Source organism: Diospyros lotus, chromosome 4 (genome assembly GCF_014633365.1).
Source record: "Diospyros lotus cultivar Yz01 chromosome 4, ASM1463336v1, whole genome shotgun sequence".
NCBI lineage: Eukaryota > Viridiplantae > Streptophyta > Magnoliopsida > Ericales > Ebenaceae > Diospyros > Diospyros lotus.
In genome coordinates, this window is record NC_068341.1 from 26,278,638 (window position 1) to 26,288,809 (window position 10,172).

Sequence of the window (10,172 nt, forward strand, 5' to 3'; positions counted from 1 at the left end):
TTTTCATTATTTTTTAAAGAAAAATGTTCTCTCTTCTCTTCACATACAACAACATATATATATACACGTACAACAACATATATCTATATACACACACAACAACATATACACACACATATAGAATTGTTTACACACAATAACATTTATATATATGAACATATACGCACAACAAAATATATATACACACAACAATATATATATAATAGCCGACGACGGAGAGGGGCGATGAACGACTGATTGAGCAGTGGTGGGGGATGACGGCGACGCTAGCGGGAGGGAGAGAGAGGGTGAAAGAAAGAGATCGATGATGAAGTTCGATGGCCTTCATCGAGAAATTCAATCGGAATTCTCCGATTGAACTTCTCTAATCAGACTTCTACAACATTCATTATCGGACTTTTCTAATCAGACTTTTCCAGCCTTCATTATCGGACTTTTTCAATTGGATTTCTCCGATCAGACCTTTTCGATCAGACTTTTCCAGCCTTCGTTATCAGACTTCTATGGCCTTCATTATCGGACTTCTCTGATCGGACTTTTTTAGCCTTAATTATCAGACTTCTACGCCTTTCATTATCAGATTTCTTCGATCGGACTTTTCCAGCCTTCATTATCGAACTTTTTCAGCTTTCATTATCAGACTTCTACGACCTTCATTATTGGAATTCTCCTATTGGACTTTTCTATCGGACTTTTTCAATCTTCATTATTAGACTTTTATGGCCTTCATTATCGGACTTTTCCGATCGAACTTCTCCTGTAGTATCCCAAAATTTTGGAAAAATATATATCAATTTTTGTATAATTTGAGGTATTAAAATAATAGAGATAATAAATAATCATAAGAATAATAAATGAAATGAAATTAATTAAATTAATTAATTTGTTAAATTTGTGTGGTTGTGCGCGTGTGTTGGAGAACAAGCATAAAAAAAAATCTGATATTTTTCTCTCACATTGAGAGCTGTGGCCGTGAAGTAGAGGATGTGGCCGTGAAGCAGAGGAGAGAAAGAGAGAGTGAGAGTTGGAGAGGGAGAGCTCGGGAGAGAGCTTTGGGCCGAGAGCTGATGCAAGAGAGAGAGAAGATCGGCCATGGCAGTAGCTGCCATGGCCAATGATTGAAGCAAGCAGCAGCGGCTTGAAGAAGCAGCGGCCATGGCTGCGATGTCGAAGCTCGAGGGGTCGATGGAAGCTTCGATGGCCGGCCAATGGCAAGCGAGGGCGGCCGAGGAGGTCGTGCAAGCAGCAGCTGGAGCAGCGAGGGCTGTCCATGGCGGGCGGCTGTGCGCAGGTGATTTCGGGATTGTCTTGGGATGAAAAGTGACTAGGTATGTGGGTAAAAACAATTATTTGAGGTGTTATATGTTTAAGAATTTTTATATGGCTAAATTATTCGTATTCCACAGTTGAAATTTCGTTTTGGGTCCAATTTTATTAATTTTGAGAATTTATGCGAATTTGCAGCGTGTATTAATTTGGTGGTGTTCAAGAGTGGAAACCTGTAAATAGCTAAATTCAGGCAAGCTCTCATCTACTTTTGCGATCTGCTTTCATTTTATGAACCCCTCATCTTCCCTTAACTTGTTTTGGTATTGTGTATTAATTATATATATAAATGGAGGATGTTATTGGTGTTATTTAATTTAAAATAAATATGAAATTTATTGGGATTTTATTTGAGGTGCGCCTACGTAGAATTTTAGACGGTTAAATTATTTATATTACACGGTTAGATTTAATTAATATGAGCTATGATTTTATTAATTGCTATTAAACGTTTTACTTCGCAGCGGGAGTGCAAGAAAAGCAAGAAACGGCTGTGTAAAGGCAAGCTCCTAACCCTTCCCTCGTGTTCTTCAATTCTCGTAAAAGAGCCCGTGATTTCTCGTATTTTATTCCCTCCCTTACGTTAATTCGGCTCCTAACATTATTTATTAAATTAAATTCGGGACTTCTAGAGTTTTATTTGTTGTGAGCCTACGGGGGTTTGTACCCCCCCCATTCCTTTCGAAATGATGTCGAACCCAGCTTGGGGACTAGGTTCCTAGACGTGCGAGTTTATTTTCGATTTTATCGGGTTTATTTATGGTTCGGTTAGAACTATCGAGCAGTGGAGCAGGGGTCGACTGTCTGGTGATATTGGGGTAGACTATTGTACGACCCTGAAGTGGACCGTCGGGCGAACACTCCTAGTCACTGGCCGTTGACCGGTGCTGGGCACTGCTGACTAGCTTTGCCAGTATGTGATTTACTGCACATTTAAATTCATTATATTGCTGTTCATGATTTGATATGCACATGGGTACGGGCTGCATGTTGGGCTATTCATTTATTGAGTATGCTTGGACACGGACATTCTAGTTTGATTAGGTTGCATCCAGCACGGGCATATGCATCGCGTGTAGTTTACTATGTGGGCGGAGCATGGCCTGATGCTTGGATGTATGGGCACCAGTGTATCACATTGATGCTCACTACGCCATTGCATTTTTATGTGCATTACATGGCTACTAGTAGTATATAGTTCTTGGACGGGAGTACCGTTCCGAGGGAGCCTATGACTCGAGTGTCGGGAGTACCGACATGGATGGGTGACGGGAGTACCGGCCCGGGATAGCGCGCGTAGGTTTGTTGGAAATACATGTTGCCTTTCAGGGCAGCGGTAGGTTGGTATGGGACTTGGGTGCCGTGTGTCTTGTGTGGGCCCCAAGGACCGGTATGTGCTTTTATTATGTTATACTATTGTGTTGTTGCGTCTCATGGCTTGTGTGTACCAAGGGGTTTATTCTGGGGAGAGTTTTCTGGTTTTGTGTAGCCTTTAGCCTTTCTTTCCTTATGCTTGCTGAGTCTCTCGACTCACCTTATTTTCCATTATTTCAGGTAGTGGCAGCGTGGGCCATGGCAATGAAGTCAGTTTCTAGCAGCAGAGTCGGTATGGTGTACAGGCAATCCCGTCAATTCCTGTTAATTCTGATGGTTAAGTAGGATTTACTCTATTATTTTTACTGTGCCAGGTCATTTCTCGAGTCTCGTGTATGTCGGCACAGGAGTCTGTATTCATTTATTTATTTTGTGACTGCTATGCTAGCGGGGTACTCATAATGCATGCTTGTGTTTAGCTTCGTTTTCGTTGTTCTTATTTTTGTGTATGCATGCTAGGGTGGTTTTGGTCTTGTGTTTCATTCTTTTTCCTTCCGTAGGCGCTCCCGTTCGGGTAGTCCGGGTGGTATGGATATCCCTCGGGAGTACCGTTCCGAGGGAGCCTATGGCTCGGGTGTCGGGAGTACCGACCTGGGATAACGCGTGCAGGTTTGTTGGAGATACATGTTGCCTTTCAGGGCAGCGACAGGTTGGTATGAGACTTGGGTGCCGTGTGTCTTGTGTGGGCCCCAAGGACCGGTATGTGCTTTTATTATGTTATACTATTGTGTTGTAGCGTCTCATGGCTTGTGTGTATCTGGGGGTTTATTCTGGGGAGAGTTTTCTGGTTTTGTGTAGCCTTCAGCCTTTCTTTCCTTATGCTTGCTGAGTCTCTCGACTCACCTTGCTTTCCATCATTCTAGGTAGTGGCAGCGTGGGCCATGGCAATGAAGTCAGTTTCTAGCAACAAAGTCGGTATGGTGTACAGACAGTCGCGTCAATTCCTGTCAACTCTGATGGTTGAGTAGGATTTACTCTATTATTTTTACTATGCCAGGTCATTTCTCGAGTCTCGTGTATGTCGGCACAGGAGTCTGTATTCATTTATTTATCTTGTGACCGCTATGTTAGCGGGGTACCCGTAATGCATGCTTGTGTTTAGCTTTGCTTTTGCTGTTCTTATTTTTGTATATGCATGCCATGGTGGTTTTGGTCTTGTGTTTCATTCTTTTTCATTTCGTAGGCGTTCTCGTTCGGGTCGTCTCGGTGGTTGGGATATCTGGGCGGGGGTGCTTACAATGTTGGTATTAGAGCGTAGTTTGAGTCAGTTTTAAGAGACAAGTTCCTGTACACCAAGGTTGTAGGGTAGAGTTAGAGAGTTCTAGGTGAATTGAATAGGGTCAGACTGCGTTGAGTTTTGCTAATTCGTGTGAGAGATTGTGTCCCAATTTATGTTCGTGCAAGTGTGATAAGTGCATGTTAGGATGGGACCGTGATGGGGTATGAATGTGATTTATTTAGGACTTGTGCCTACTCGTAGGTGTTTGGGTAAGAGGTTGGTTTAGCCTTAAAATGTTTACCAAATATTTGGTGGTTTTTGCAGAAGTTGAGTATTCCCAATGGAACCTGGATGACATATCCCGATGTACCCCTACCTAATCTAGATGACCTCCCAGCGTTGAATTGTTTATGGTGTCGGTGGGAACAGGAGTTTGCTTTTGGATGGGGAGACGGGCAAGACGAAGAAGAATACCTAGTAAGTTATGTGTATTTGCTTGACGAGTTATTTTAAGAGATGACTCACAAGATCTTTTGGTGATTATCGGAGAGACAAGTCCTGTTCGCCCGTGAGCTCATAAATGACGTGTGGAGGCAGCTGACCGAAGTAATGATGAGTGATGGGAATCTTCGTTCCCATGATGATGTTTTTGCCGGAGCTATGAGGCAACAAGTTGCCATTTTGGAGCCTTGCTAAGAGCCGATATAGGACGTGCCCAAGATTGGAGCACTACTTGACACCCAGTTAGTCCAAGCTACCATGAGGGAATCATCATCATCATAGCCACCAGAGGGACCTGTTGGACCCAGCCCCAGCGTAGCTAGCAATGAGGACTTAGCTTACTTGGAAGATGAAGCTACTTCAGTTGTCAGGGGTGATGAGGAGAGTTCTAGTTAGTGAGATTATTAGGGGGCTGCAATGCAAATATATGGTAGTAAATTATAAGTTTTGTAAGGATGGGAATTGTGTGAGAAACAAGATATATTTAATGACCTTATGAGCCTTGGGAACCTTAGGAATTAAGTAGTTATTGCTATTAGCAAAGAGTATCCTAGTGACCTGATGCAATTAATAGTATGGACTTGGAAAGTCATAGGTTTAACCTACGATGGACATTTGGTTGCGAATTGTTTTCACTAAGGCCGAGTGGACCGAACACCTGATTTGTGGTAGACTTGTTGGGTCCCTAACCATTGTCTAATAGCGATGCGGATTAGAGATGACACGTACCTCGTCTGAGGGAAGTGATTAAGGGAATTTTTTAAATATGCATTTAGGGCGTACGTTGCTCACGATAAGGGCGTGTATGGTTGGATTTCTTCCCCGGTTGTGAATGAACGATGGATACTTTGGACTTTCTTGAATATTTACCAAGGAGGTTGTCTTAGTAAGGGATTGACCCTGCAATGGAACTAGGCAGTCTTGAGCCATAAATGTCTTCCCTTCCGAGCAAATGATTTGTTGGGCTAATTTCGAGGTGCTTTCTAATGATTGCTTGTGGTACTCGTACGACCTCTATAAATTAGTGGCCATGCCATTTGGGCTGACCGACGCCTTTGTCATATTTATGGATTGGTTGGGACCGGCGACGGAGATAGAGGTCTGGGGTTCTTTTGGTCTCGCTAGGCGTTATCGATGCCCTACAAAAGGCTTGCGTCAATTTCTTGAGAGATGAGGTCATGGTAGAACATAAGTTGGAGGTCCATGATTGGATTTTACCACGAGTGGTATGGAAAGGTCCCACCATGTGGGAATGTGCTAAGGAGTCTGATAGTCAATGGTAGATCTGTAAGTATCGAGATGCGTGTTTGGTGTAAATATAGTTAAGAAAAGCCTGGGTTCAAGCTTATCCCAAGAGAGATCTGTGATGAGAATTAATTGAAGGACTATTATGGAATTGTGGACTTGGAGTTTACAGCGGTTATGTTGCTTGGGGATTTAGCATCATTACCCAGATAGGGAATAGGTGTTTAGTTCTCTCAGGTGGAGCGGAGTACAGGTGACGCCATGGTTGGCATGATGAAGGACTAAAGCTGTGAGGTGGTAGCAGATGTTTTGGACCGTTGTGAAGCATCCGTGATAATGTGAATTAGAAATAAGAAAACCCTTTTAAGGTTGTTGCGGAAGATACTTGGGTGTATGATTAGGACCAAAGTTAGCTATATGTCTAAGTAACTGTTGGGTTCTGTTGTAAGGATAGTGGTTGCTATGAGTATGCTCGGTACTAATTGTAGACCACTCGCCCTAGGGTCGGTTATTGACAGATTGAGAGGATGAGACTCCTCTGGGTGCTGGTCAAGTGGTACATCGACATAAACATGAGATGGTTTGTTGTGTTAGCTAGAAGAATGCTTGACCCATATCTTTGAGTTACTTTTTGCTTTTGGAGAGACTTATGAGATGTCTTGGGGATTAGAACAATTACTGATACGGTGAGGTGCTTTTAGTTGAGCAGGCTTCAGAGCAGATCACACCGATTCTAAAGATCGTATTCCAACTAACTTATGGAGTATTTGAGGAGGTCGGGGTTAGTATTTAGTGATCAAAATGAGGTATGGCCAAATAGCTATTTGGAGTTAAGATTAGCAGCAGGTCAAGACTGTGGTCACCGAATAAGTCATCGTAGGTATGTCGACTCCTTTAAGGAGGGGAGATCTGGTGACATTTGGGATCTCGAGATATATGGAGTGGATAACATTTATTCCTTGATAGTCCTGATTAAAAGACTACTCATACTTATTGACGGGACCTCGTGTATACGCGGCAAATTGTGGGAGAAAGTACTGTCGAGAAAATGTTGTGTATCTGGTTAAGAATCAGTTGGAAGAAGTCAGATTAAAGGATATTGCTGTTGAACTCGTGATTGAGTATGTCATATCGCTTCCATGTCCCTATGCCTCGTAGGTACGTGGTAGTTCCCAGTCACGTTACCGAGTACTAGCCTCTCGTTACCCAAGAGGATGGCCCCACTCCTATCGTTACTGATTATATTTGACGCTAGCTGCATTTTCATTGAGCTTGTGCGGCGGATCCGTTTATCATTGGGATTGAGTACCGCTAAATTTTGAGATTGTTTTTAGGTTGAGATGGTCGAGATAACTTTGGGGAACGGTTGAATTATGACATCATAATAGGAGAACCTTGTGGTTGTATGTAATATGATTGTTGACGTTCCTTAAGCTGGTTAAGATAATAGTTATCATCACATGGTCGAATAGAGGTGCTGGATTGGGGAGATGTACTGGTGTGTTAAGTCAAGTAGGATACGTAGTAGACTCAAACTTGTGGGAACTGGAAAATGATGATATGGAATGTTCCAGAGGTGTTGTTGAGTAATATCTAGGGAATTGTGAGCGCAACTTGAGGATATGGACTGAATGCGAATTTCGAGGACGAAATTCTAATAAGGAGGGGAGAATTGTAGTTTCCCAAAATTTTGGAAAAATATATATATATATCAATTTTTGTATTTGAGAATTTGAGGTATTAAGATAATAGAGATAATAAATAATCATAAGAATAATAAATGAAATTAAATTAATTAAATTAATTAATTTGTTAAATTTGTGTGGCTGTGCGCGTGTGTTGGAGAACAAGCATAAAAAAAAATCTGATATTTTCTCTCACACTGAGAGCTGTGGCTGTGAAGTAGAGGATGTGGCCGTGAAGCAGAGGAGAGAAAGAGAGAGTGAGAGTTGGAGAGGGAGAGCTCGGGAGAGAGCTTTGGGCCGAGAGCTGATGCGAGAGAGAGAGAGAGAGAGAGAGAGAGAGAGAGAAGATTGGCCATGGCAGCAGCTGCTATGGCCGATGATTGAAGCAAGCAGCAGCGGCTTGAAGAACCCTTGGCCATGGCTGCAATGCCGAAGCTCGAGGCGCCGATGGAAGCTTCGATGGCCTGTAGCGATGGCCGGCCAATGGCGAGTGAGGGCGGCCGAGGAGGTCGTGCAAGCAGCAGCCGAAGGCTGAAGCAACGAGGGCCGTCCATGGCGGGCGACTGTGCGCAGGCAGTTGCGCGAGGTGCAGGTGGCCACGGTGGAGCCGGTTGTGGCGGTGGTGGTGTGGTGATCAGCGGCGGCCGATGGGCTGGAGCCGAGCGCAGGGGAGAGCCGCGGGGAAGAAGAAGAAGAAGAAGAAGAAGAAGAAGAAGAAGAAGAAGAGAAAAGAAAAGGAATGAAAAAATAGGAAAAATGAGGCGATTTCGAGATTGTCTTGGCATGAAAAGTGACTAGGTATGTGGGTAAAAACAATTATTTGAGGTGTTATACGTTTAAGAATTTTTATATGGTTAAATTATTCGTATTCCACGGTTGAAATTTCGTTTTGGGTCCAATTTTATTAATTTTGAGAATTTATGCGAATTTGCAGCGTGTATTAATTTGGTGGTGTTCAAGCGTGAAAACGCTGTAAATAGCTAAATTCAGGCAAGCTCTCATCTACCTTTGCTATCTCCTTTCATTTTATGAACCCCTCATCTTCCCTTAACTCGTTTCAGTATCACGTATTAATTATATATATAAATGGAGGATGTTATTGGCGTTATTTAATTTAAAATAAATATGAGATTTGTTGGGATTTTATTTGAGGTGCGCCTACGTAGGATTTTAGACGGTTAAATTATTTATATTACACGGTTATATTTAATTAATGCGAGTTATGATTTTATTAATCCCTATTAAACGTTTTACTTCGCAGCGGGAGTGCAATAAAAGCAAGAAATGGCTGTGTAAAGGCAAGCTCCTAACCCTCCCCTCGTGTTCTTCAATTCCCGTAAAAGACTCCGTGATTTCTCGTATTTTATTCCTTCCCTTACGTTAATTCAGCTCATAGCATTATTTATTAAATTAATATTCATTTGTTTTAATTTAAATTAAATCCGGGACTTCTAGAGTTTTATTTGTTGTGAGCCTACGGGGGTTTGTACCGCCCCCATTCCTTTCGGAATGATGTCGAACCCAGCTTGGGGACTAGGTTCCTAGACGTGCGAGTTTATTTTCGATTTTCTCGGGTTTATTTATGGTTCAGTTAGAGCTATCGAGCAGTGGAGCAAGGGTTGACTGTCTGGTGACATTGGGGTAGACTATTGTACGGCCCTGAAGTGGACCGTCGGGCGAACACTCCTAGTCACTGGCCGTTGACCGGTGCCAGGCACTGCTTACTAGTTTTGCCAGTATGTGATTTACTACACGTTTAAATTCATTATATTACTGTTTATGATTTGATATGCACATGGGTACGGGCTGCATGTTGGGCTATTCATTTATTGAGTGTGCTTGGACACGGACATTCTAGTTTGGTTAGGTTGCATCCAGCACGGGCATATGCATCGCGTGTGGTTTACTATGTGGGCGGAGCATGGCCTGATGCTTGGATGTATGGGCGCCAGTGTATCACATTGATGCTCACTACGCCATTGCATTTTTATGTGCATTGCATGGCTACTAGTAGTATATAGTTCTTGGACGGGAGTACCGTTTCGAGGGAGCCTATGGCTCGAGTGTCGGGAGTACCGACATGGATGGGTGACGGGAGTACCGGCCCGGGATAGCGTGCGCAGGTTTGTTGGAGATACATGTTGCCTTTCAGGGCAGCGGTAGGTTGGTATGGGACTTGGGTGCCGTGTGTCTTGTGTGAGCCCCAAGGACCGGTATGTGCTTTTATTATGCTATACTATTGTGTTGTAGCGTCTTATAGCTTGTGTGTACCTGGGGGTTTATTCTGGGGAGAGTTTTCTGGTTTTGTGTAGCCTTTAGCCTTTCTTTTCTTATGCTTGCTGAGTCTCTCGACTCACCTTATTTTCCATTATTTCAGGTAGTGGCAGCGTGGGCCATGGCAATGAAGTCAGTTTCTAGCAGCAGAGTCGGTATGGTGTACAGGCAGTCCCGTCAATTCTGATGGTTAAGTAGGATTTACTCTATTATTTTTACTGTGCCAGGTCATTTCTCGAGTCTCGTGTATGTCGGCACAGGAGTCTGTATTCATTTATTTATCTTGTGACTGCTATGCTAGCGAGGTACTCATAATGCATGCTTGTGTTTAGCTTCGTTTTCGTTGTTCTTATTTTTGTGTATGCATGCTAGGGTGGTTTTGGTCTTGTGTTTCATTCTTTTTCCTTCCGTAGGCGCTCCCGTTCGAGTAGTCTGGGTGGTTGGGATATCCGGGCGGGGGTGCTTACATTTCCAATCTTCATTATCAAAGTTCTATGCCCTTCATTATCAGACTTCTCCGATTAGACTTTTCTGATCGGGCTTTTTTG